This window comes from Oryctolagus cuniculus, chromosome 12 (genome assembly GCF_964237555.1).
Source record: "Oryctolagus cuniculus chromosome 12, mOryCun1.1, whole genome shotgun sequence".
In the NCBI taxonomy this organism is placed as follows: Eukaryota; Metazoa; Chordata; class Mammalia; order Lagomorpha; family Leporidae; genus Oryctolagus; species Oryctolagus cuniculus.
In genome coordinates this window covers 12,799,507-12,827,028 of record NC_091443.1, presented here as the reverse complement: position 1 = coordinate 12,827,028, position 27,522 = coordinate 12,799,507, and the positions used below count along the sequence as shown (strand labels likewise).

Genomic DNA, 27,522 nt, shown 5'->3' with positions numbered 1-27,522 from the left:
GATTCTTAGCACACTTGGAGTCTCAATATCCATGCCTTCTTAGACTGTGGGAATGAGCATTGACCTGGAGTGGAGAGCGTTGTCCTTGCAGAAGCACAGGCCTGAGTCCTGGTGAGGGCATGACCACGCCAGCCAGAGCAACCCGTGGGAACACCTCCCCTCTTCATGTTTGCTCTCGCTTTTGACTCCTGATTGACTTCAAGCCTGGGCCTCTGCATCCTGGTATTTCCCAGGGGAACTTATTTGCCCTCCCTGCCAGAGTGACTGACCTCAAGGTTTCTCTGATGGAGAAAAGCAAATGTTTAATCACTGTACATCTCACCTCCCCCTAGAAAATGTAATCAGGAGGAAAGATGCAACTGTGATTGTCACTTAAATGTTCTTAATCTGACTCTAAGTGTGTGCCAGGGTATTCAACCATGTGTTCCCTGGGAGGCTGTTCCCCACAGGGACTGAGCTCGGAGAGGCCAGCTCCTAGGCCAGGGTCATCTCAGGGAGCCAGGACAGGCTTTCCCAGAGCGAACATGATTACTGCAGCATCTGGTTGTGTTACTGAAGACCAAAAATTGCCCCTTCCTCTGAGGTTCCTCCCAGAGCAGATGCACAAAAGGGAAACACCGCCCCTTGACAGGGCAGGAGCCTAACAGATGCCCTGCTAGAGAGCTAGTCACTGCTAGACAAGGTGTTTCCTTATGCTTCTTATTTCAGTGAAACTGCACAGAAAACCCAGTCATTGATTTCAGGAGGCCAAATGGGGCTACCGTGCTTTTCAGCTTCTTGCTGAGCCAGACTCTCACTGTGGGCACTGATACGGCTATGTGGGAAGCACCACTCGATGTAAAGACAGGTTGCACCTAATCCACTTAGAAGCTGTCTGTCATTGGGCGTGACCACAGAATATGCTACACAGAGGGAATGCTGAAATCCGCAGGCACTGAAGAGGAAATAAGGCAGGTTCCTTTTTGTAATATATTTGAAAATATTTTACTCTTGAACCTTGAAAGAAGAATTTTATTTACCCATTGATAGACTGCCTCGTCCCTTAAGAATTTTGCATGTTAGAGTAAGATGGCTCTGAGAAAGAGGTGACACAACCTGGCAGTGAGGACCCTCCTTCACCACACTTTGGGGATGGACAAGAGAAGTGGGTTCAAACTCAGCCTTTTAGGGCTGACATTGAGAGAAGGGCTGGATGCTGCCTTGCTGCTTGCCTGTGTTGTGGCGGCGTGACTAGCCAGCTGGTTTGCAAGAGGGTAGGGAAGTTAGGATTAGGATTGGGAGGGAGTGGATCCTGCTTCAGCCACTGCCAGCCGTGGTCAAGACATGATGCATTAATGCTCCAGGTTCCTCATGGCCAAGGAAGAGAGTTAGCCTCTCATGTCTCCAAGGACTTGTCTGGTACACTTGTGTGATCCCACAAAATCCCAGTCCTTGCTGTTATAGATTTCTACTATCCATCATTTCATATCCTAAGAAGTCAAATACACATTGATGCTCATAAAAGTTTTAAACAAAGCTCTTTTGGTATAAGCAGATAAATCTAAGGTCAATTTACTTTGTGGGTTTGAAGGATTTTTGTATTTCTCCTCCTAAGGAAATATGTTCTGTTTCAGCATAGTTTATTCTCACTTGGTTTTCTTACAAATATGATGGAAATTTGATGTCTGAATGAATATACATGAGTAAGATGCAGTATTGAATTTTATGAAATGTAAAATTAGACCTTTGGAATCCATTTTCCTGCTTAGCATTTCATTCAATTGTTTTATTAGATTATTGCAATTTCATGTGGTACTAGGGATTGGTGTGAACAGACCACACACCCATTCCTGTGTGCAATTCGATTAATATTTTTCAGTTAATCGGACAAGGATTTAGGAGGTTGACTGAAGAGGCTGTATGGAGCAGGCACAGACATGCATCCCTGGCACTGTCCATGCCAGGTGGAGCCATACCACCTCTAAGAAGACCCTAGTTCTACTGCTCTCAGAACTGACACAGACATCCCACCTCACTCCTGTGCTTCCATCTTAGGAATTGTCCCCGTCAGGCTCTCCTGGTTCTTACAGTCAGCTCAGGGCTGGCCTGGTCTATCCTTGTTGCAGAAGAGACTACACAGTGCCTGGTACCCTGGGACATGATGTGTCCTCCTCCACGGATCCTCATCACCCCTTCTGCAGAACCAGTGTGGTTCCTTCTCATCTTGAGGGTCCAGAGTCCCCACCAGGGTTACAAATCATCTCCCCACAGTTCCTCTAATGATTTGAGTCTTGTAAACAACGCTTCTTAATGGAGTGTTGACAACACATTTGCATGTGTAATTTTTGGTGTCTTTAAAGAAAAATTCTTCAACATCCAAGGTACATATAATTAACTTTTTCTTTTTAAAATGTTTGAATTGGGATGTTTGTTCAGCCTGTCTTTCAAATAATGTCATACCATTTCTTGAAAGAATAACCACTGAACAGTTAAAATAAATGGAACAAATTGGCAGCCAACTAGGACTGGATGATGAACGGTGTGACCTTGTGCACAGTCCCAGGTGGTTCCCAAGGGCAGAATATCTTTCTGGCCATCCTGCACGCATTGGGATAGAACAGATAAGTAAGAATATGCAGTGAGTTCATAAATTGTAAAGATCAATAAAAGGAATTATTGCAGTAAAAAGGAATTGAGGTTAGTCTCTCTAACTTTCCACCAGCCCAGTTTCTCCTATGCCACTTGATGTAGTTACAGTTTGCACTTGTAACCCAAGATATTGCTTGTAAGAACTTGATTTGATTATTTTGGGGTAGAGGAAGGAGATGCAGGCTAAAGTATGAAGGGTCTTCTATGGCTTGGCAACTCTTCAGGTTTATTTAGAGTCGTTAACTGGTAAACAATGCTAAATGCAGTTCCCCTAAGTCAGAGTAGTTGGTGAACTCCCTAAGAATCATGTTCCATCTCATAAGTCTTGGTGCTCTGAATAGGGAGCTTCCAAAGGCTCACTGCATGGGATCTTTACAGAACACACATTCTTACCCTTGGAATTGAGGCAAGATTAATCCTTTATGTGAACAACTGGTGGATAGAGGAGCATGTTCTCTTGCTGGGCCTACTGCCATTTCTAGAGCAAGTCCCTGGGCTATAAAGGAGACCACAGGGCATTTTTTGTCGTTGTCATTGACTGTGTTAAAGGGACAGAGGTCTCAGTCATCTCTGGGATGATAGATTTCCACGAGGAAGGACATGGAAACTTGGGAAGTCCTGTTGCTTGCTAGGTTGAGTGAAAGCTCTGGGTCTGTAGTTAACTGTGTAGGCAAGTTGAAAGGTCAAATGGATTTCTCAGGAACATATGTCCTAGAATTGCAAGGATAGGTTGCAGTTTGTTCACATATCTTGATTATTCTGTAAAAATCTATCTTGTTTAAGGTGCTGACTGTGCACTTGAAGCACTTACTTAAGTCTGGGTTATCAAACATGGTATATGCTCTTGGCTTGGTCAGCCCTCCTGAGTCTTCTACATGCACCATGGTTTCCTGAGGTTACTTCTGCCAGAGCTGATGGATTACATTTACAGTGTGGCACGTGGTGTGTTCAGAAATGCATTATCACAAGCTGCTAATGGCTTCAGGCTCCCAGGAGAGGAGTGGACATGGACAAGTCATCCCCACTGCTTCCCATTTAAGGTGAATGGGCAGAAGATCAGTGTGTTACTGCATTGATGTTATGATCCTTCCCTGCCTGGGGAGTACTGATGAGGGCTTGACCCTACACTGGGAGAGAGTGAGCTCCTGGCTCAGAGGAGGGCTCCTTCAGGCTGTGCACCTCCCTCCCCGAACCCAGACCCACATTTGGGGTGTATTCTCAAAGGAAGAATTGTTGCTTCCTGACTTGTGCTATCTCATTCAACTCCATGATTCTCTGCAAAATTAATTCCTTGGTTCTCCCAAAGTGCTGACTAATCAAGGAGTAAGAAAGCCCTACTCCTTACTGTGAGAGAACAAGTAGGAAAAATGGTGTATCTGGTAACAATATTAGTCTTCATTTCCAGGGTTGAGGGGAATGCTGAGCGCTGGTACAAGTATTTACAGTTAGGAAACTGAGTTGTGTGGCCCACAATGCCCTGCCCCACCTGCCCCCCAGCCCCAGACTGTTCAGCCCTGGAGAAGCTGCTTGGGCTTTCACCCCTGTTACTTCTTGCAGGCACCTTGCTCAGCACGGCTCTCAATTCATGTTTGTTAAATGCAGTTAATAGCCCTCCGGGAATTAAAGTTAAAATTTTAATTATTCTCTCTACAGTTACTCAGCTCCCATGAGTGTAGAAGCATTGTAGTTAAGAATGTTGCTCATATAAAATTTGAAGCATTGCAAACTTTAGTTCCCAGTTCAGTAGCATGCAAAATTTTATTTGCTTAGGCTGCAAATAAACAACAGCAAAAACTGATTGTTTACTGATTAGCCTTAATGAGACTAGCCTGTCAGCAGAGTGTATGGTTTGCTAGTTTCCATTTCATATATCACAAACGTTGAATGTAGTCATAAGGAGTAATCAGCCGCATCTATTTGGTAAGATGCACTATAGTTTTTTTAAAATAAGATAATTTAGTTGTGCTTCCTTGAAAACATTAATGTTAGAAAAGAGAAAAACGACAGGTCCCTGAAGGGGTCATATTTGAAACAATCCTTTTGGAAGGAGAAAATGCATCATGGGAGACGGGTAAGACATGTGGTGATTAAGATGATTGATGACATTAACTTCTCATGTTAAAAATAATGGCAAAGCCTCAACCTCAGAATCTCCTCCTAGAGAGAAGATCCCACTGTCCGGCCTGTTTCACTGTTGGGTGCACGCTCAGTCTCCAGTCTGGGGGTGTCTGGCCTCTCCGAAAGGCCCAACCTGGAGGTCCTACACTACCCATTGCAATGATATGAGTGTTTTAAAAATCCTAATGCCTGTCTTTCCATGCCTGGCTTATTGCACTTAATATGATGTGCTGTAATTCCCACCCACTTTGTGGTAATGGGAGCCAAAAAATTGTTGTTGAAGAGAGTAGAATAGGGATTGCTAGAAGCTTTGAAGAGTAGGGAGAAGGAGTGAGTAGAGTGAGGTTAAGTAACAGGTATCAAAATACAGATAGAGGCCGGCGCTGCGGCTCACTAGGCTAATCCTCCGCCTGCGGCGCCAGCATCCCAGGGTTCTAGTCCAGGTTGGGGCGCTGGATTCTGTCCTGGTTGCCCCTCTTCCAGTCCAGCTCTCTGTTGTGGCCTGGGAGTGCAGTGGAGGATGGCCCAAGTCCTTGGGCCCTGTACCCACATGGGAGACCAGGAGAAAGCACCTGGCTCCTGGCTTTGGATCAGCTCAGCGCACCAGCTGTGGCGGCCATTTGGGGGTGAACCAACGGAAGGAAGACCTTTCTCTCTCTCTCTAACTCTGCCTGTCAAAAAAAAAATAATAATAATATAGATAGATAGGAGGCAACACTGCTGGTGTTCTGTAGTACGTGAGCAACTCAACCTGTGAGATATTACCCTGATTTGATCATTACACATTGTATGTACTAAATTATTATATTGTACTCCATAAATATGTATAATCACATGCCAATTAAAAGGAAAAATCAAGTATACAACCGATAAAACAGCGTCTGGGTGCCACTCCCAGAGCTTCTGCTGTCAGCCGTGGATCTTGCCTGGGCACCCACCAGAACCTTTGTGAAAGCACCCCATGGACTGTGAGGTTGAAAAGTGCTGGCCTCAAGGAAGTCTTTGTGACTTTAAAATGGGAGAGAGATGGGTCAAGGTAAAAGCGGGACAGGCAAGGAGTCCTCCTTCCCTTAGTACACGTTACCGCCCCCCCCCCCCAGGTGGAGAGAGAGGAAGTTGGTCTCCATAAACCAAGAAATGGAAAGGCATTTGTAAGATGAATGTGTAAAACTTTCACTGTTAGACCAAATGATAACTTGATATCATTTAAGTGAATGTAGAGCTGGCATAACAAGGTTTACCTTTAGGAAATCAATGGTTCAACATACTGACCACATTTAATGACAATGTATTGTATATTTGAAAAGTGTTCTCCCAACAAGAAAAAGATACATGTGTGAGGTCGTAGATATGTTAATTAACTTAATTTAGCCTTTCTACAGTGTATATGCATTTCAAAGTGTTATACTATATATCGTAAATATATACAATTTTTATCTTCAAGTTAAAAATATTAGTGAAATAACAAGAACAAAAAGAATAAAATTCCATGATTAAAACTTTAAAAACCTTAGCCATAACTAATAGTATTTACCAAGTTTATTAACTTGCAAAGACATATTATTAAATCTTTATTATTATATTAATGTTATATGATCTTTATTATTAAATCTTTCATAGTGTTTTACAGTTTGCAAAATGCTTCCATATACATTATCTTACTTGGCCCTCACAACAACTCTGTCATTGGGAGGGAAGTTGTTCCCATTCTATAGGGGAGGGTTCTGAGGGCAGCTATCTGACGCAACTGTGAGACTCTCCTGCGTACCTAGAATGTGGTACTTGCCTGTGTACCTGGCATGCCCAGCCTTTGGGCCTCAGGTAGGGCCCCTCACCTGATTTCCTTTGGCCTGATGGACTTAGCCACTACCTCCCTGGTAACTTAATTAGTGTCTGTAAACGTCACCCATTTGAGAAGACCTGACTACCCTGAGGCTGTCACAGAGGAGCCCACTAAGAAGTGAGACTGTTGAGTCAGCATGTAGTGGGGCAGGGGGTGTGAGCTGAGACCAAAGCCCAGCCCTTGCTCTCATATCCCTGGGTTTTCTAACAGGATCTCTACAGTTTTATATGCCTGTGAAAGCAAATACTGCTGTGGCTCCTTAAGCATGTTTCCCTGTGTGAAGCTTTCTGCCCTGAGCTGGCAGTGCTGCCCTGTTCTGTGAGGTCTGCTTCCCTCTCCTTGGGCATTTGGCAAATGCGCATCATCCCGGAGCCTCACCCTCTTCCCCCCAGCCTCTTGTTCCTGTCTGGTTTTGTGGTCCTTTAATGAATGGAGTCTCCTACATCATGCACTGCTGTGCACAGGAGGCGTGCGGCCACTGGCATAATACTTCAACAGGGACTCCTTTTTTTTTTTTTTTTTTTTTTTTTTTTTTGACAGGCAGAGTTAGTGAGAGAGAGAGACAAAAAGAAAGGTCTTCCTTCTGTTGGTTCACCCCCAAAATGGTCGCTACGGCTGACGCTGCGCTGATCCGAAGCCAGGAGCCAAATGCTTCTTCCTGGTCTCCCATGCCGGTGCAAGGGCCCAAGCACCTGGGCCATCCTCCACTGTACTCCCGGGCCACAGCAGAGAGCTGGACTGGAAGAGGAGCAACCGGGACTAGAACCCGGAGCCCATATGGGATACCAGCACCGCAGGGGGAGGATTAACCAAGTGAGCCACGGTGTTGGCCCCAGGGACTCCTTTGACATCCTGACTATAACTGGGCCAGTGGCTGCACTGTCCACCTCAGTCACCTTGCACCGCTGCCCTCTTGTGACCTCAGTGCCTGTCTCGGAGGCATGGAACCCCACTTTCAGAGGTTTCTAGGAGACTACCGGACCCCTCAGTCCTCACTTTTCTGCCTCTGAACAACATTCCTGTCTCCTGGCTCATTATTAGTTTGGCAGGAGACGAAGATCTACCTGACTTCCCATAACAGAACAGGACCATGAAGCAATGATACACCTGTCTCTTGTCCCCACCATATTGAGTGGGATACCATGCTTTCTGGATGAAGAGCTGCTGGGAACTTTAAAAATAATTAACCATCTTCATCATGCCCCCCATTCAGTGTTCTCTCTCCTTCAAAAGTTGCCTGAGAAGTAACTGAACCACTACACATACTATACCGAAGTGAAGGCTTGCAGTTCAAAAAAGCTCACTTTCGGAAGAGAATTATAAGCACCTTCCACCCCTCAGTGCCCTGCTCTGGGTGCACCTGGGTGGCTCTGGAGCCTGGGCATGGGACCTCAGGGGTGCAGGAGAGTGTGCAGTCAGGTGTTCCCCTTCTGTGGTATGGGAGATGCCCAGGACACCAGAGAGAGCAGCAAGTCTGGTATTTCAGGCCATGGAGGAGCAGTCCAGGATCAAATTAAGACACACACCCCCACCCCCCAGCCCCAAAGCCTTTGTACTTCCTGTCAGCTTCTCCCTAACACTGAGGAAGAGCAGCAAAGATGTCTTCCATGCTGGAAGCCCATTGGCCGTCCACTCCCCAACGGGATGGCATGAGCATCTGAATTCACAGAGCTACCGAGCCAGTGCTGAAGCAGGGACCGAGCCCTGATGCCCTGTCCGTGAGTTCCTCACCCAGCCGAGAGGCGGGCAGCAACCTCTCACCCGCAATTCTTGGTGGTGTTCTGTGGGCTGACAGAGGATGGCATGAGAAAGATGTCTCTGGAAGCCACACTGGCAGATGCTGGGCACTTGCCTGGGCCGAGCCCTGATGACGCAAGGAAAACAGAGGCGTAACACAGCATTTGAGCAGCTCTCGGGATCAAGGGAGGCTGCAGCTGAAGCTCCACCGGGGACGGTGGGCGTGATGGCTCTCACATGGTGGCCAGGCAGTGGTCAGGCAGCCCCTGGTGCTCTCTTCAGAGGAGGCAGGGCCCTGACAACCCAGCTTCAGTTTCTTCATCAGGACTTGAGGCTACGCTTTGTAAACTGCATAAAACCTCACAGACTTGGTTAATGTGGCCATTGTTATTCCATATACTCCTCAGAATCAACAGAAGCTGGGGAGAAGGTAGGAAGATTGAGAAGTCCTTTGGAGGCATGCGGAATTTGGTGTGAAATGTTAGGTGGTACCTCCTGTTGGCTTGGGGATACTCAGAGGAAAATGGCCCAGCAGGCTGGTACTAGACTCCAGGGGCTCACAGCAAGCAAGGGTGGGTCATAACGCGGCCTGAAGTTTGGTCTGAGGTCACAGTAGGCATTAGGCTGCAACCCTGCCCCTTGGGTCTGCCTCCAGAGTCTCTCAGAGAGTCTACTGTCTCTCCCAAATCCCTGAGCTGATAACACTTTAGAAACTCTGTTTTTTGACCCCTCTGCTCATCCTGAACACATTCCAGGCACTTCAGTAAGGCCAGCCCGAGCCCCATGTGTGTCTGCCAGACAGACCCCATGCTTGGGGCCCTGAGTGCAGTGGACTCTGCCCTGACTGCCCAGGGGCCTTCCCTGCCCTTTCTGTCCCCTTCCATGAGCTCCTGGACTTCTGAGAGGACAAGCTCAGCATCTCTACATGCTCTGCTTATCCAACAGGAAGGGTGTAGGTTCCCAAAGGCCTACAGGGAAGCCCCTGAGTTCCTGGGACTGGATGAGATACCCCAATCCCAGACACCACATGGGGTTCACTTTCTGTCGGCTGAGCCAGTTCACCTCCCAGCCTCAAGGTCTCCATACATGGAACCTGCCACAGGTGACAGAAGGTCCAGGGTGGCCCCTGTCAGCTCTAGTCAGATGCTCTCCTAGTCTCCTTCCCCCAGGACAGGAACAATCACCTTGGGCTTGACTACCTTTCCTGTGAGACATCACAAGCTTGGGCCAGCACGATGTGTAAGACCTGCTCTATCACTCAGACCTGAGGGACCTCAAGGAGGCATCTCCCTGATCTACACTTACATTTCCACACTGGGAAACAAGGGTAAAGACCAGGATTGTTGTGAGGACAAAGGGAGGGTAATCAGCAGGTGCCTACTATGAGTTGTTAGTAGAGGTCACCCATGAGAGGGGAGGGTCTCAGCAAGCGGCCACAAGACCCCCAGTGCTGAGTCCAGCCAGGCCCAGCCCCTCCTCCATTGGATTGTGTGGTGCTCCAAGGACAGAAAACAGCTCAGAGCCAGAAAAGACAGCCAGAACCCTTTGGGTATGTGTCAGTTTTTACTTATGTTCTTCCCTCTCTAGGAAGTACACCAAGAGATTGTTGATTCCTTTGTTCTATTTTTCAATAGATTATTAATGAGTTTGATTAAGAGAGGTTGGGGGGTGGCTTGAGAAGATGACTCTGTGAGAGAGGCCCACTTTGCTCTTTGGTGTTTTGAGTAGACTCATCTGTTTGGGGAAATGTTTTATGAAAGATGAGAAATATGGACATCTACAATGATAAAACTGGTATAGGACGTCTTCAGCTCTACTTCCTGTTCCCAGCTTTACCAGTCTGGCTGTGCATATGGAAGAGTAGAAGGGTGGACATTGCAGTCTTCCCTCCTGATTCTCCAGGGATGACTCCCAAGAACCCCAGTGGATTCCTGAAACACAGGCAGTCTGAGCCCATTATATACTATGCTTTTCCCTATATGTACCTATTATACAGTTTAGTTTATAAATTAGGCACAGTAAGAGATAATGAAGCGTAACAGTTATAACAGTATACTGTAATAAGACTGTGTGACTGTGATCTCTTTCTCCTGAAAGACTCAAGACAGATATTAATATTTTCAGATCACAGTTGAGCATGGGTAGCAAACCACAGAAAGCAAAGCTGCAGATGTGGTGGGGGTGGGGGAACTATTCCCCTCTGTAAAAATAAAGCCATCGTACCTTTTTCCTTTATCATTTGCTTATTCATCCTTTTTTCATGAGAAAAGCTAATGTTTGCAAAGGTTAAAAGAGTAAATTCAGGTAGAATAAGGCTATATAGTAAAATATGAGTTGTTTTCTCATCCCGTATCTGCATTTGTTTCTCAAGAGCCACCACCATTAGTTGCTCCTTGTACATCCTACTAGAAATATTCTATGGCTGCTCAAGTATCTGTCTTTTTTTTCCATGTTCAGATACATAGAAGCATACAATGCTTGAGATTATTCTGTTCTTAGTTTATAATACTTCAAATAAAAAGTACTCCATTAACAATTACTTTCATTAAGCAAAAAGATTTTCTGAGTGTAAGCTAAGTGTCCTGTTCTTGGAGTATGAGAGTTCCTAAAAGGTCTGTGTGGGTAGACCAGACGGTCCCATTTACTCAGCAGTCCCTCCCAGATGATAGCTCCTGTAGAACGGCAGGAGTGCGGGAGCATTCAGTGCATAGCCTGTTGCATTGTTGCTTAGCTGAGTGCCCAGGAAGAAGAGGAGATGGGTTTAGGAGACAGTGACAGTCACCATTCAATCTTATAAAGTTAGGGGGAAACTGTGATGTATCTGTTTCCTGGGTTTTGCTGTTTGCTAAAAGTTCTGTGTTTAGAATTGGCGTCAACTCAGGCCTTGAAAGATGACTAAATTTACCTACCAGTTCTTCCTTCATCTGACATCCATTTCCCTATTTTGTTACTTACGTTATAATTTCTTATTTGTCAAAGCACATAAAATTTTCCTCCCTGGGGTAATTCCATAGTGACTTATTTTTAGTGCTGTGTTTAAATGGGTTCTAGGATTACGTGGTCTCAGGCTTTCTGTTGGTAGCTCTAGAAGGTAGATCTTGAGGGCTTCTTTTTTCCCTACAATTCCCCTTTCAATCTCCCGAGAGTTAATATGGAGTTTGTCTTCACTGCCTGCTCTGTTTTCCTCACCTCTGCTCTTTTCTCAATTGGCTGATGCCCCCCATTTATGGATTCTTGCAAGTTTGAAAATAGTTCTCAACTTGCTACAAAGTTCTTGAGTCATATAATTTCCTATAAAGCAGTGTAGAAATGTCTGTGGTCTTTTAGAACTGGGTGTTTTTGTGGAGAAATTTGAAGTGAACCTGTTTCCACTAGATGATCATATGATTGTTTCAGTTCAAGAATCTTACCAGGCTGTGTCTGGTTGTTGGTCTTTCTCTATCACTTTCTTTTAAACTAAGCATAGTATACTTTTGCAATTAACAGACAAGTCACTTTGTTTCAGTAGTTTTCTTGTATTATGTCATCAGCCTTTCTTCTGCTAACAGTTCAAAATATGTAAATTATATATACTTTATTTCATTTGTGTTATATATCTGTGTCATCTCTTTGATAAACTTAATACTTCATATCATTTCCTATTTCATTTGTCTCTGTGTCTTTATTCTTTTATTTAATTGCTTTCAATATGGTTTTCATCTCTACATCACTGACTTTAATTTTTAAATCCCATTTCCTTCTCTTTCTTTTGGTTTGTAGTCTCTATGATGACTATTTTTCCTTTCTGGAAGAGTACAGTAGTCAGGATAATGGCACCTCAAAGATGTTAGTTTTCTAATCCAAGAATCTATATGTTACTTTACATAGCAAAAAAGAACAGTAATTGAAAAAGATAAAGTTGAATATGAAATTAAATTTGCTACTCAGATAAATTTAAAATAGGGAGATTATCCTTGATTATTTTCATGAGCTCGTTGTAATAAAAAGGGTCTTAAAAGTGGAAAGAGGGAGACAAAAGAGTGATAATCAGAGAAATGATAATGTGAGAAGGGCTCAGCCCAGCATTATTGGAGGTATAATGCAAAGCATGTGTGAGATTCTAGAAGCTGGAGAAGGCAAAGAAGAAGGATTTTGGCTGTGATAAGCAGAATAATTATCCCCAAGATAGTTCCCAGAAGCTGTATATGTGTCACCGTACACATCAAATAGGAATTTGCAGATGAGATTCAGGTGTGGACTTTGAGATGGCAAAGTGATCATGGACTACCCAGGTAGACTCCAGGTGGGTCACAGGTAATCGGTCATAAGGCAAGAGGGTCACCGTCAGAGGAGATTGACAGTGGGAGCAAAGATCAGAGTGTTGCAATCTTGGCAGAGACCACAAGCCAAGGAATGAGGGCAGCCTCTAGGAACTGTAAAAGGTGAGGAGCAGATCCTCCCCCAGAGCCTCTGAAAGGCCCAGCCCTAACAACACCTTGACTTTAGCTCAGCGAGACCCATTTTGTCCTTCTAACCTCCAGGAGATTGCACACTTCTGTTGTTTGAAGCCACTTGGTTTGTAGTAGTTTGTTATGGTGGAAAAAAAAAAACAAACTCAGAGACTATGGCAGGTTTTGCTACAACAAGTATTCAGCTTTTTCTGAGTACTTTCCCAGGCACCTGCATTTGTTCCTTCTCCTTCCCTACACCCTTTTGTGTGCTTGACTCCCATGCCAGCTACCCTCTTGCTCAGGACTACGTTGAAGAGTGGAGCAGGAGAGGTGCCATGAGGCTAGAGCAAGGCGTACGTTTAATTCAATTTTGTGGAGACCAGGAAAAGCACCTGGCTCCTGGCTCCTGCCATCGGATCAGCGCGGTGCGCCGGCCGCAGCGCGCTGGCCGCAGCGGCCATTGGAGGGTGAACCAACGGCAAAAGGAAGACCTTTCTCTCTGTCTCTCTCTCTCTCACTGTCCACTCTGCCTGTCAAAAAAATAAAAAAAAAATTAAAAAAAAAAAAAAAAAAAAAAAAAAGAAATGCACTTTATCCAAATGAATTTCCTTTGCCCAGGATGGGCCGTGTTCTCCTGTTTTCACTGTGGAAGCTGGGTGTTGCTTACAGCAGATCTTCTGCGTTTCTGCCTGCATTGGCTGCCTTCCTTTCTGTATGAGGCCAAGTGCACAAGCTCAGGCTTGCCCAGCACCTCCATTCCCACGTCCTTGTGATTATTCATGGCAAACCACAGCAGGGCCAGGCCACTTCTCCCAACAGAGCTTGTGGTTCCCCAGGGGCAGGAGCAGGGGCTGGCTTGCCATGTCCATTCCTGATTGCATTGGTTCTGGCATACTCAGTGGTTTGTGGTTTGTGGTTGTATCTGACTCCTTGATGTGTTGGGGGTGAAATGGATTTCTCCTTTTAGCCTCTCTCTCTCTCTCTCTCTCTCTCTCTCTCTCTCTCTGTCATGCACACACGCGCTCCTTTTTCATTGTTTTTGAAAGTTTCAGAGAAAATGTGGAGGATTACATTGTTCGCTGCAAGCGGGGAAGCTGCTGTCTGGTGGATGGTGGAGAGGGATTTTTCTCACCTTTGGAGACTCCTTGTGCTTTGAGAAAGAGAAACAGTCACTGTTTTGCACATGGGCTGGGCATTGTGTAGTAACTTTGGGGTTCCTTTTCCAAATAGAGTTTTTGTTTTACTCCAGAACACTTTTTCACAAAAGCCCTCTGTTCAATCAGATGAGCTATTGTATGAGAGATCTGGCAGCCTCAGATGACATGCAGGCCCTTCTTGCACAGCAGCCTGGGGAGATGGGAGGCAGGCAGGTACCACACTAGACATCTACCCCACTCTTTCTCTGCCTGATCCTGCATCCTGCTTGGTCCTGGTGACCTTGGAGTGACCATCTACATTTTGGAAATCTATGTGACCTTTTGGACATGAATCAAATGAATCCTTGAGTGACACCCACTGCTGTAATGATTTAATGAAAACATTAATTTAAAATTATTTTTTAAAAGATTTATTTATTTGAGAGGCAGAGTTACAGACAGACAGAGGCACAGAGAGAGAGAGAGAGAGAGAGATCTTCCATCAGTTGGTTCACTCCCCAAATGGCAGCAATGGTTGGAGCTGGGCTGATCCGAAGCCAGGAACCAGGAGCTACTTTCAGGTGTCCCATGTGGGTGTCGGAGCCCAATAACTTAGGCAGTCTCCCACTGCTTTCCCAGGCCATAAGCAGAAAGCTGGATCAGAAGTGAAGCAGCCAGGACATGAACTGGTGCCCACATGGGATGCTGGTGCCACAAAGAGGAGGCTTAACCTACTATGCCACAGTGCCAGCCCCCATTAAGTTATTTTCTATAAATTAGAAGCAGCAAGAGTAACTATCACTTTATCATATTAGTTATCTAATTTAGATTTCATAGCCAGCAGTGAGGGAAGTATCAGTGTTTATCCTCACTTTATGGATGAGCCAACCAGTGGCCATGCCGTTTGTCAGTTGCCTATCTTTTTAGTGCATGCTGCCTTCATAAGTATCTAACTTAGACCTACCAAGGAGGTGTGTAGTTACCTTGTTGGGTTGGTTGAGTTGAACCTTATGAATATTGTGTATTCTTTTATGATCTCTCTGCAAATCTATGAATCCAAACTATATTTTGGAACAAGTTACTTATAATAAATTTAAGATGCAGAGTAGGTGATTTGTGTAGTAGCTAAGTTTCCACTTGAGGTACTCACATCCCATATTGGAGTACCTAGGATCAAGGCCCAGCTCTGCTTCTGATTCATTTTCCTGGGAGGCAGCAGATGGTGGTTCAAGTAACTTTGTCCTTGCTACTCATGTGGGAGACCGAGATGGAGTTGTTGGCTCCTGGCTTTAGGCTGGCCCCACTGTTGTAGGCCATTTGAGGAATGAACCAGCAGTTGGAATATTTTCTCTCTCTCTCTTTCTGTATTCCTGCCTTCCAAATAATTTATATTTTTAATACTCAGTTATAAATAGTTGTTATATGTTAATATACTAAAATGAAATGTTAATAGGGAAAAGGGTAAAAAGCATCTGGGAACTAATTGTAGTACTATCTAACAATTTTTATTTTGTAAATTAAAAATTAAAAAGGAGGAAAAACTTTATTTTCCAGAATCTCTTCATCTTGTCAAGGCCATGGAAACTTAGAAGTGAGACATCTGAGTCCTAAGGAATGACAGTTGGTGAGGGTTTGGCCCCTGCATGGCCTGTGGCAGGCTCTTCTGTGTACAGCTTCTTTGGCTAACTGTCCCTGGAGCACCTGTCAGCCAAATGATGCAGAACCGAGAGAGCAGCCACGCTCACTGTCTTCAATTGCTGGGGGGAACCTACCGTGTGTTAAAAAGACAATAATCCAAAGCTTCTAAATATTTTTCTTCTTTCTCTGTCTTCCTTCAAGTTTGCAGCGTTCACAGGAGGTTGTCAGTCACAGGGATGAATAATTGGTGGACTGTGGCCCCAAGGAAGCCAGAAGGGCCTCACCCTGGCATCTCTGTAGACAGGAAATCAGCAGGACACAAGGAATCCTTTCACATGACCCACTCCATGATGGTGCTGTTGCACAAGTGGGAGAAAGACAAACATCCCTGTTACTTTGGTACAGGCTGTATCCTGGGTTCACCCCTATGACCAGAATGTGTGAGATGCTGGAAAATGTTGCCTCCTGACCTTAGGATACCTGAGAAGATAAAAAATGGGCCATCCGTCACTCGGCTTCTCTGGGCTTCCCCTAGTAGACGATTCTTATCTGGAGTCAACTCCAGGACACCGTTACCATTAGGTCTTCAAAGACTGCCCGCGCCACTTCTCCCTCGTTGCCTTCTTTAGTTAATCACTTATGAGTCCCTTTCATTCTGTCCTCCTTTGTCTTAGCCGTTCTGTTTCCTCATCCCTTTTCTACCAACCCATAGTACATTCTGGATAATTTCCTCAGTGCTGCCTTCCACTTCACTCATCTGTTCTCTACCGAATCCATTCAATCCACTATAGAAATCAACCACTTTGCCTTCCGTTTCTGTGATCATGGGTCTCATTGCCCTAAGTACCCTTCACTTCCCGTCTCCCTGTTATTTTTAATAGTGCCATACTGTTTGGTTAGGATTTTGATCACTTTAAACATGCATGAATCGATCACTTAAGGCACTGATTTTACGGTCTCTGAATACTCATTTGTTTCCTGAGTGTTTCGGTGGTGGTGGGATGGGGAGTTGTCTCCTTTCCTACTGTTTGCTGGGTCTGATGTCGCTGCTGCTTGTGCTCTGTCACATGAGTGCATCCTCATCTTCAACTTGGCCTCTGAGTGCAGGTGTCAGGCATATGAGGTCCAAGGGTTCCCTGGGCCACTTGGTATGTCAGCTTGTTGCGGGAGTGGCTTGGGACACTAAGTGGCTGGCTGAGCTGAGTGCCATCTGAGGTTGTGTCTGTGTGTCTGTCATCTGGCTTGCAGTGAGGAGTGTAGAAGTGCGGTGGGTGTGGGTGTCAGGGCCAGCCACAAGCCAGGGATTCTGCGGGCCTGCTACGTGGCATGCTCTGAAGTTCGAACAGCTTGGACTGGAGCCCTGGAAGGAAGGGGCAGTGACTGGTACATTTATGTGCCAAGGCCTGAGAGTGCCCAGTGAACAGTTTCCTTACTTTGAGCACTTGGCTGTGGTTGGAGCCGTGTTTGACCCATCAAGGAGCCCTGCCAGCTGGGCAGAGGCAGAGGATTCGGCAGCTCTTCACCAACGAGCATGCCGTATTTCTGGAAGTCTGCTTGTTTGCTTCTTTATGTTGTATCAACGAGATTAAAAATGCAAAGCTTTGGATGTGGGCTAGTACATGATACCTCAAGAGATGACTGCTGAGTCAGGGAGAGAAAGGAGAGAGGCAGTCCTTACACTGATGACCGGGATACTCTGGAGACTGTTACACAGATGATATGTATCTGAGGTTTCTGATCTACCACAAGCTCACTTATAGCAAATTAGAAAAAAAATATTTCAGACTCTTGCCTAAAATTGAGTAACCTTGCTTGAAGTTCAAGGTTAGACAGTCCGCTGGCAGACTGATCTGCATACCCCCTCCTCCCAGGCACACCACAGTGCATGACTGCCTTACACCCATTGCGGCTTCTGCCCTTCCCTGCAAGGCCAACAGCATCTTTCCTTAAAGGACCAAAATGCCTGCCTTTCCTCTCCCTTGACAGCTTTTCCAGTTTCCCCTCTGAGAGCCTCTGCCTGCCTTCCCCTGCTTAGCATCTGCAGGCAGTAAGCCTACAACTGCAAGCCATGGCCTCACATCACAGCATCTTTGTTGCTCTGAGACCTCTGAAGTTAGGGTCTGGCTCCTGGAGAGCAAGTTGCAGGACTCCGTGCCTTTGTGAATCTTAGCCGCAGGCACCTCTGTCATGGTGGTCGTGGTTTGCACGGCCGTGAGAGTGGAAAGGGTCTTTTCAGTTCTCACAGGAAGGTGCATTCCTTGTTGCAATCCCTTACATTCCCAGTGCACCCACACAGCCCTGCAGGAACACAGTGATACTCTCACATGCACAGTAGATGTGGGGGCCTGAGCTCATTTCACTGCTTCCCTGGAGTGAAGTGTGTGTTACCAAGTCACTGTGATCTGGGGTCTTTACAAACGGCCCCCTTCTGGCAATGAAGGGTGGGAAAGTCACTAGTCATCCTAAGTGGAGCAGAGCCCCTGACCTGCTCTTTAATGTGTCGCCACACCCCTTCATTCATTTCCATAATGTCCTTGGCACCTGGCAAGTGTGTGTGATGGCCTGACTCTGGGCACTGTTCTGCGTGTTAGGAAAGAGGTAGAATTTTCTCAGGAGCACACAGCACCAGGGGTTATAGTAGCACCTGGGAGAAGGGTGAAGGGTCATACATTGATGCTTGCCCTGATGCCCTGCACCAGCTCCTTGCAGACCCATCCATCCACCAGGTGCCCCGGCCACAGCAGGCCCATGCTTCCTTATCCCAGCCTGGGGGAGGGCGGAAGGTGTCCCCAGGGAGCAGTGGGGTGGCTCTCGGCTCTTTCCTGTCTCTGTCTCTACATTTAATCCGTCATTAGATCTTGCTGTCTTTGACTTTGTGCCATCTTTTTTATTCATTCCACTGACTTTTGTTCTGAATGTTTTCTCATGAAAGTGCAAGTATTCTATAAGAAAATACTAACTGGAGAAGAAATAAACAATCATATGTGCAAAGAATGTATTATCTGGCTTGGTTTTTCTTCTCACCTGGCATCATTTCTTGAGCCTTGTCTGTGTGATTAAATATCCTCCTTAAATGGAGGTTTCAGTGGCCACGTGGCCTGCATTAACAGAATAGGCTGTGGTTGGTGAACAGAATATTGATTGCTATGGTTTTGCTGGGGACATGCTCCAGGGCGAGTAGATGAATCGCTCCAGTGCAGCCTGGCAGGTCATCGTGGGCCACGGTTCTTGCTCTCTCTTGTTCCACTGTTAGAGTTCTTCCTTTATTCCTGCTTTAGAGGGTGTTCAGTGTGTCTCCTTCACAGTGTTACTCTGATCTCTGTCATGCATGCTCATTGTAGCTTTCTTTACTTAGTCCTGAGCAGAATATCTGAAGACTCTCTTATTACAGCCTCTTCCACAAGCCTTGGCCAAAAAGAAGACAAGACAGTCTGGGCCCTCACAGCCCAGGACTGACTTCTGGCCAGGTGGGAAGAGTCCATTCTTGGAAGCAAGGTTCCATGGGGATTCAGATTGGGAAATCTGGAGGGTGCCAGGCCCAGAGGCCAGGAGGTGCTGAGGCCTGAGATGCACAGAGCAGAGCTTCAGGGTTGCAAGGGTGGAAGGCAGGAGAGCCAGCCCAGCAGAAGAGTAAGTGGAATTAGGAGGAAGCAGCCCTGGATCAGTCCAGTACCTGGGATCCCACTCCAGAGTGCTGCGGTCCTGAGTTGCCACCTATCTGACCCCAGGTCTGTGAGCCCCTTTGTGCAGTGGAGTCCCTGGCATTGGGGAGAGCTCCTGGCCCCTTCCGCTGAGGGTTTGCAGTGCCTCGGTCATTGTGCTCGGAGCAGTTTGCTCCTCGTGCCCACTCACATGTTGCAGGACCAGGTTAGAACTTGGCTCCTGGAGCTCCTGTGGGGAGGAGGAACAGAGAGGAAAGGAGTGTCACTAGAGTGTCCCTGGAGGTGTTGGGAGGGGCCAGGGAATGTCCAAGCCGGCCCTTCTTGGAGCCTGCCACCAGCCAGGCAGTCTGTGGTGCTCCTCAGGGTCGGGACCATGGGTGCCCCATGTATGAGAACTAGTGTGTGGTCAGCTTTACAGAGGACAGGAGCATGACGATGGATTTGTGTGAGTATCCAGCTGTCCCTGTGGCATTGCCAGATGGTGTCCATGTGTGACTTTCCACCAAGCCTATGGCAAGTCTGGGGCAGAACAGGGCAGGAGAAAGGACAGGCATCTGCAGCCTCCTGGCGCACAGCGGTCTCCATCATTTGAAGTGAGAGCATGGGACAAGGTGTGTGCAGTCACCAGGGAAATGGGTTCCTGTCATTCTACAGGTGCAGTGCGGCCTGGGGCCTGGCAAGGTGGAGATGGCTGGCACCCCCTAAGGATCCTGCTTTATTGTTACTATTGTTTTTGTATTTTTAAAAATATTTTATTTATTTTACTTGAATGTCAGAGTTACACAGAGAGAGAAGGAGAGGCAGAGAGAGAAAGAGAGGTCTTCCATCCGCTGGTTCACCCCCTAGATGGCCACAATGGCTGGAGCTGCGCCGATCCAAAGCCAGGAGCCAGGAGCTTCTTCCAGGTCTCCCACGTTGGTGCAGGGGCCCAAGGATTCCCAGGCCATAGCAGGAGCTGGATTGGAAGCGGAGCAGCCAGGTCTCGAACCAGTGCCCATATGGGATACCAGTGCTTCAGGCCAGGGCGTTAACCCACTGCACCACAGCGCCGGCCCCATTACTGTTGTTTTTAAAACAAGCAGTAGCACAGGAAATTGCTGCTTGGAAGGCAAGGAAGAGGGCTATCGCTAGACTCTCACTGGCACCCTCCACTGAGCAGGGCATCCCCACAGGCTGTGAAGGGAAGAAGAGCCAGTGCAGGAGGCTCTGACGTTACCATGGGAGAGTGAGGCCTCTCCGCATGTCTCAGCAATCATTCTTAGGCAAGTTCTCTCTGAGTGGTGGCCACATCTATAGCTCACAGATTGGGACACTGAGGCCACAGGATGGTCCCTGGTCCTGAGTCACAGAAGGTAAGGACTGTCCTTAGTGGGATAGGCTCCCAACCCCAGTTTCCTTCTGTTGGACCACCCTGCCTGCTTGGAACCAGGTCTTCCCCTTCGTAGAGGGTTGGGAGTGTTTGCTTTGGTATGTAATGCTTGTTACTTAGCAAAATAAATTCCATACAGGAATTATCCACCTTTTGGGGCACATTGTACTGACTGTGCAGTCAGGAGATCTGGGAGTTGTGCATGAGGACACATGAGACACAGGCAGGGACCTTTGTATCAGGTTGGCAGAAGGCCAAGGACAAGCGGGCATCTCCAGTGTCACGGGGGAGTGGGGTCTTGTGGAACCGGTGTCTGCTGCATCCGCTGCTGCAGTGCTGTGGGTGCCTGGGCTGCAAGAGTTCAAGTGGAACGGGAGAGGGAAGGAGCAGCCCAGAGGGGAGCAGGGCGGGGCAGTCTCCTGGCCAGGAGTGTGGTGTGTGGTCTGGGGTACAGGAGAGCTCTGGCTGTGCAATCTGGAGACGCTGTCTCCCCAGGATGGGGTGACCAAAGCTCCCTCATGTCCCCTGAGATTCAGATTTTCCATCAAAGTGAAGATGTCCCTGGAACGTCAGAGGGCTTTGCAGGGAGAATCAATAGAGTCTCTGCTAGATAAAAGCTCTGACACATGTGCCCGCCCCCAGAGGTCACACCCACCCTGGCCTGCCTGAACGCTCCTCTCTGGGCTGTGTGGTCTAGCTGGGAGCAAACCTGACTCCCAGGGGCATTGTAGGCCATAAACCGCCAGTTTGGTGCCCAGCTTAGAGCTTGCCCTCAACAGCACAAATGTGCACTCCCAGGCTCTGATCCGTTATGAGACGCTGAGACACAGACTGGCCCGGCTAGTCCTTGACCTGTAATGTTTGAGTCATACGCAGATCAGAGGGAAAAGGCCAGAAATAATGACTGTGACACAGGCAGGGGCTGTGCATTGTTACCGAGCTCAGTGAGGTCGCATCTGTGCTGTTGTGCAGACGTTTGCAGTAGGTGTGGCCTGGAAGGCAGCCCTAATCGTGTTCAGTGCGAACTGTGTAGACTTGGGCTTCACAATGGTAAACCCCAGAAGGAAGAGCTGGAAGAACAGCCTAGGTGAGGGCAGGGGACAACATCCAGACTTGACTTAAAGAGACGGTACTGAGGCTTGGAAAATGAGGAAAATGTTTAAAAAAGGCTCTGTCCCAGAGAACCTGAAGGTGGGTGAGGTTGCAGTTTTCCCTGGTCCAGCCTGGAGGAGAGCAGTCGTGTGCAGCAGCCTTCAGGGTCGCCCCTACCCCGGGCACTCTGAGGACGGAGTAGGGGCAGCCAGGCTTGCTCCTCCCTCCCGTGGACCAAGGACTATGTGGCGGCATGCCAGCTTGAGGCCGGACACGTGGACCAGGGTGGTGGTGGTGCTCCTGGGGCTCTCACACCTGACAGCCTCTCTCCTGTCGTCCAGATGGATTGTCACCCGAGTTGCATGGGACACTTGGAGTTACCAGAGCAGGTAGCAAACGTGAGCCCGTCCGTTGGTGTGCAGGGCACAGCCATGGATCAGAGACTCTCTTTTGTTCTACGATTGCTTAAACAGGGATGTCACTAGCAGGCGCCTTCACAGTCCTAAGTAGGTCAGGGTTTTGTCATAGTTTTGAGGAGATCACAGGTGAGTCACAGTAAATTTGGAGAGAGTCACGAATCTTGTCAGAATTCAGAGTGGTTGTGATACCGTTAAATAGCATGCCTTAATTACTGGGCTGCCCAGTGTCCTCTCCCTGCTCCCCCACCCCCACATGCGTGGTAAGCACAGCCTCTGTCGGCACCAGTCCTCAAAGGGACTCGCCATCGCTGCTGGCTCTGAAAATCTGTCCTCCTGCTGGCTTCTCTGGTAGGAAAAAACAAGTCTCCTGAGAGCAGGACATGAGCGAATCCACCCCTCGCTGTCCTCGCCTTTAACCTTGGCCATGCATCTTATTATGGAAATAGAACCTCATGCAGAAAGCAGCACAGCTAAGTCTGGGGTTTGACAAACACCCACAAAATGAACACACCCTGTAATCTGTACCCAGATCAGGAAGACACCAGGACCCCCCACCCCTGTGAGCCCCTCCCAGTACTGCACCCTGGGGAAGCCACTGTCCTCACTTCTGACACCACGGCTTTGTCTGCCTGTTTTGTACTTGACATACATGAGGCCCTACAGAGTATGTGCTTTGCCTTCTGGCTCCTGTCACTCCACATTATCCAGGAGCAGAATTGCTGGGTTAAGGTATCGTGTCTCCAGCTCTCCCAAAGTACAGCTCCAGTGGGTAGAAGCCAGAATGAAGGTTTTCAGGCAAAGTATATGAAGTTATCATGGCCATAGAATGTATTTTGTGTTGATATTGGATCCAAGCAAGAGTTCAGAGGCATAGTTAATAAGCAGTTCCTCTTAGAAATCTGGGAGAAGAGTGTTGGTCTTTCAAGAAGCAGGTTTTGTATTTAAATGAGGATTCAAATTTTTACTCATTTGGAAGGCAGCAAGATGGCACATGAGGAGGGGAAGGGGAGAGATCGCCCACCCCCTGGTGTACTCTCAGAGTTCTTTCAACAGCAGGAATGCGCCAGGTCAGAGCTGGGAGCCCGAAACTCAGTTAGGTCTCCCACAGGGATGACAGGGACCCAACTACTAGATCCATCACCTGCTGCTTCCCAGGGTCTTAGCAAGAAGCTGGAGTTACAAGTAGAGCCAGACTTGAACCCAGACACTCTGCTATGGGATATGGGCATCCTAAGTGGCGGCTTAATAGTTAGGCCAGACACCCACTCCTAAATGAGGACTTTTTATTCTGGAGTGTGTTTATGTATGTCAGCTACACTTCTCTCACTATGCTTGGTCAAAGTTGCCAACTGCCATGGGCACGTCTAGCCCCTGAACCACCGAATTAATTGTGTAGGTGGGCAGAAGCACAGCAGAGCTGCAGAACTGCCACTGTCTACTTCTCATGTATGTTCCAGAGGCTTTGGTGTGGACTAAGATGTGTTTGAGAACAGCCCTTGGATGTTAAGGACACCCCACATCCCTGAGGCAGGTTTTTGAAGCAATTTGTGGCTTTCCCAGGTGACTGTCTTCTCTGTGCATCACCTTCCACACTGACCCTGAGGCAAGGCAGAGTGGAGGCAACATTACTCTCTTGTCCCATATGATGACCCTGAGTTAAAGTTTAGTGTCTTGTCCAGGGACACCACATGACTAAGCAAAGGGGGCCTCAGCCCAGCCCAAGTCTTCTGACCAGAAACCAGGGGCATTCTGCCCCACCACAGTTCCCTCCTGGGTACTGGCAGGTATGTCAGAGGGATGCTTGCTTAGCACTGGTATTCACAAGTCTCCCTGAGCATCAGGCTCCTTTATGTTTGCGGGAGCTTTGCCTTCCTGACTGCTGTGTGGAACAGGTGAGCCAGTGTTCCTGTGCAGCACACGTGGCTGACAGCAGCCCTGTCAGCCTGAGACTGCAGCAAGCCTGTGGTTTGGGGAATGCCCTTGCAATGGCAGTTACTGTCAATTTAAAAAAAAAATATTTTAGAAAACTCTGTTGTAGATTGAGCATTCCTAACTGAAAATCCCAAATTTTAAACTTTCAAAATTTCAAAAGTTCTTCAGCACTAACATGATGCCCCAAGTGGAAAATCCCACACCTGACTTTCAGCACCAACATGATGCCCCAAGTGGAAAATCCCACACCTGACTTCATAGTTGAGATACAGGTGCACTAGAAATTTTGTATAAAGTTACTTTTAGGTTATGTGTGTAAGGTGTCTATTAAACACAAAGGAATTTGTATTTATTTATGCTTGGCTAGCATTCCCAGGATACCCTATTATGTATATGCAAATATTCCAAAATCAGAAAAAAAAATCTGAACTCCAAAGCATTTCTTGTCCCAAGTCCCCCAAGTAAGGGACATTCAGCCTGTAAAGGCATATACTAAGTAGAGTAGTGTGTAACCTAAGAAAAATTTTCTGGCAGTTTTGTCAATTTCAGTAGTTCCTGTTAATGTATAATATTTTCTGAAACTTGAGGATTAACTTTCACAGCATGTTTTCCATAACTACCAATGTATATTAAAGGCAACAAGTGACTGAAAAACAGTCCAGTTAATTTCACAGTAAGTCTACCACTCAAGGAAACTTGATCACTTCTAGAGGGTTTAGTAGTTGCCTTTGGTAGTTCTAATAGGAAACAGACTCCTGTTGCTTGTACAGTGAATTTTGAGGTTTTATTTCATAATATTCAGTAAAATTATTTCAGAAACTGCTGCCTGGGTCTTGACATTTTTAAGGAGGAATACCAGTCAGAGTAGGTCATTTTTATCATGAAAATTTTGTTCAGGTAATTTAGTTCAGATCTGATTGAGTTAAGGAGTTAACAATAAAACAACAGCAAAACCCCAGGTTTTTTTTTTCTTTTGGAGTATATAATGTGGCTTGCTAACTGCATCATTAATATTTTGCATCTATGTGAGTGACCCCTCACAATATCTCCCAGGAAAGCCATTAAGATGTTTCATGTTGATTTAAGAATCCCAGCCTTGACTCAAGTTTATATCCCAGCTCAATTTCAAATGGTCTTTCTTACGGTGATTGGTGCCATAATTTTTACCTAAGAATCCTACAGTAGACATGTTTCTTAGAGCTTGTCCCAATCCCTTCACACACTAATTAATTTCTTACTCATTTTTAGTTTCAGTGCAATGGTAATGTCCTGCAATATAGGGCCACAGAAGTTTGTAGAAGAGTAGACCAGGTTGTCACATGTGTCTGTGTGCATGTGCTGTGTGCACCCCAGGATAGGCTCCAGCAGGTGGTGTGTCTTTGGAAGGATATGTCTGGTTCCAATATTTTAGGGCCTTAAATTGAGTTATATCACTTTTATATTTTAAAATAAAATCATTATGAGCCCTCATCTTGCAAGTCAGAGCAGGGTAACTTTTTTATGTGGTCCAAGGACCCGCACATTGCTAACCCAGTCCAGTGGTACACATCCTGCCAGTGAGAAAATGCAAGAAAAAACAGGAAAGTGAGCAAGTGTCCTGAATCCCAGAGTGGCCACCACTTGAGGCTTGTCATTGCATCACAGTGATGTCCAGTGTTGAGGCCCCTGCCTGCCCACTTGGAGGCAGCTCAATCGCTGAGGCCTGTAGCTGCTGGTCCATAATGGGGAGAGGGTGCCTCTTTTCCCAGCACAATGCTGGGAAGTGTGTTCCAAGCCAGACAAGCTTGGGCTCCCCAGGCCCAAGTCTCACCCAAACAGCTGTCCTGTTGTTTCTTCCACCAACTGGAACCAAAGGCTTAGAGGGCAGTGTACCAGGGTCATGTCCCCCTACCATCAGGTGTCACCCTATTCTGATGTTACTGAATAGGATGAGGGTTCACTCCTGGTCAGATGTGCATTTGGCAGATCTCTCTGGCTGTTGAGATCACTGAGAAGAAGCAGGGACCCTGCAGGTTCCTCCAAGCTCATTAGGAGTAGTAGGGGGTCTTGAAGACCACTGGGAGTGGTGGTCTTGCAAGTTTTCTGGAGAGCACTGTTGGCAGCTTAGACTAGTGAGTGGAGATAAAAAGATAGAGCTGGCCCGGAGACCTCATTTTCATGGCGTTTAGGTGTGTTAGGTGTGGACCGGTAGAGGGTAGAGTGCAAGATAGTGCAGAGGTCTCTGGCTGAGTCCCTGGGGGGTGAGGAGGAGGTGACAAAGCTTCAACTCTGCCAAAGGGTTTTCCACAAGGCACAGTCTGTTCTTGATTGGTGTGTTTTTTTTTTTTTTTTTTTTTTTTTTTTTTTTTTTTATGAAATCAAGCATTATTTTTAGTGTGCTTTCAGGATCGCATCTAAGAAATTTTCTGTTAGTGCTAGTACTAAAGATATTTCCCTGTGAATTCTTTAAAATTATATTACTTTAAACTTTATGTTTAAATCTATGACCTATTTAATTTTAAAATTTTAAAAAATTTATTTGAAAGGCAAAGTTACAGAGAGAGGAGGAAAGATAAAAGATTACAAAAAGTGCAAAGAAAGAAATCCAGGAAATACTTCAGAAGGACTGAAAAGTTATTAAGATGTACAAGTTCCCTCTGTCAGTTTCTAAAATGACTTTTCCCAGAGATAAATTGCAAGAGACTACATCTGTACCCAACAATTCTGCATTGGAGAGAGCATTTTAAAGTGTTAACACCAGATGTCACCTCTAGTGATAGCTTGAAACATCTTGAATCAGAGGCAAATTATAAAATAATACTTTGTTTCAAAAAAAAGATTTTTTTCATTGATGTTATCACAAGAAATATGCTTTAAATATTGAGTTTGCCACCTAAATTCATATATCGAGGTCCAAAATACAGAACCATTGTGGAGAACAAAGAGGAAAATACAATAAAAAAATAATGTTAATGACACCAAGTAATTATTTTTCTTATCAATGATGGGCAGGCCTGGCTGCCTTTGATTTATTATTTACAGTAAAAAAGAAAACACCATTTTTGCCTTGTCCCATATTGCTTTATCTTTCTCTTTGGTGACTAACAGAAAATTTTTTTTCTTTTGCGCTTGAGGATTTTAATTTATTTTAAAATGTTGATTTCAGGAACATAATTAATAATGTACTATAAGCATGTCTCAAATGTTGCAGGGGCATACTGATATATTAAAACATTTGTTGTTTCCCTGAAACTCAGCTTTCACTGGACATCCGTATTTTATCTGGAAACCCTGGCTTTTTCCAGTATCTTTTCTGTCTTTCAAACCTGCTTGTTTTTTATTCAAGGTGAAAGCAAAAGCAGGTAGGGAGGGTGTCAAAATTCTGTAGCAGTAGAATGAGATAGGTGTCTTTTCCTGGCAGGTGAACATGATGGCTCACCTTGTGTGATTCTTAACCATTTCTCTTTCATGGGTGCTCATAACAGAGTGTTTAGCCTGGAGTGGGGACTGCGCCCCCGCCCCAGCCTGTGTCCCCAGCA

The 27,522-nt window shown here is 46.3% G+C and overlaps 1 long non-coding RNA gene across 1 annotated transcript in view; it reads left to right on the top strand.

Moving 5' to 3' along the window:
• LOC138844600 (uncharacterized) overlaps positions 1 to 27,522 on the top strand; it is a 30,339-nt gene extending 2,817 nt beyond the window's left edge. Inside the window, exon 2 of the long non-coding RNA XR_011380567.1 lies at positions 1,859 to 27,522. This is a non-coding gene — a long non-coding RNA (uncharacterized lncRNA). The remainder of the gene's footprint in view (positions 1 to 1,858) is intronic.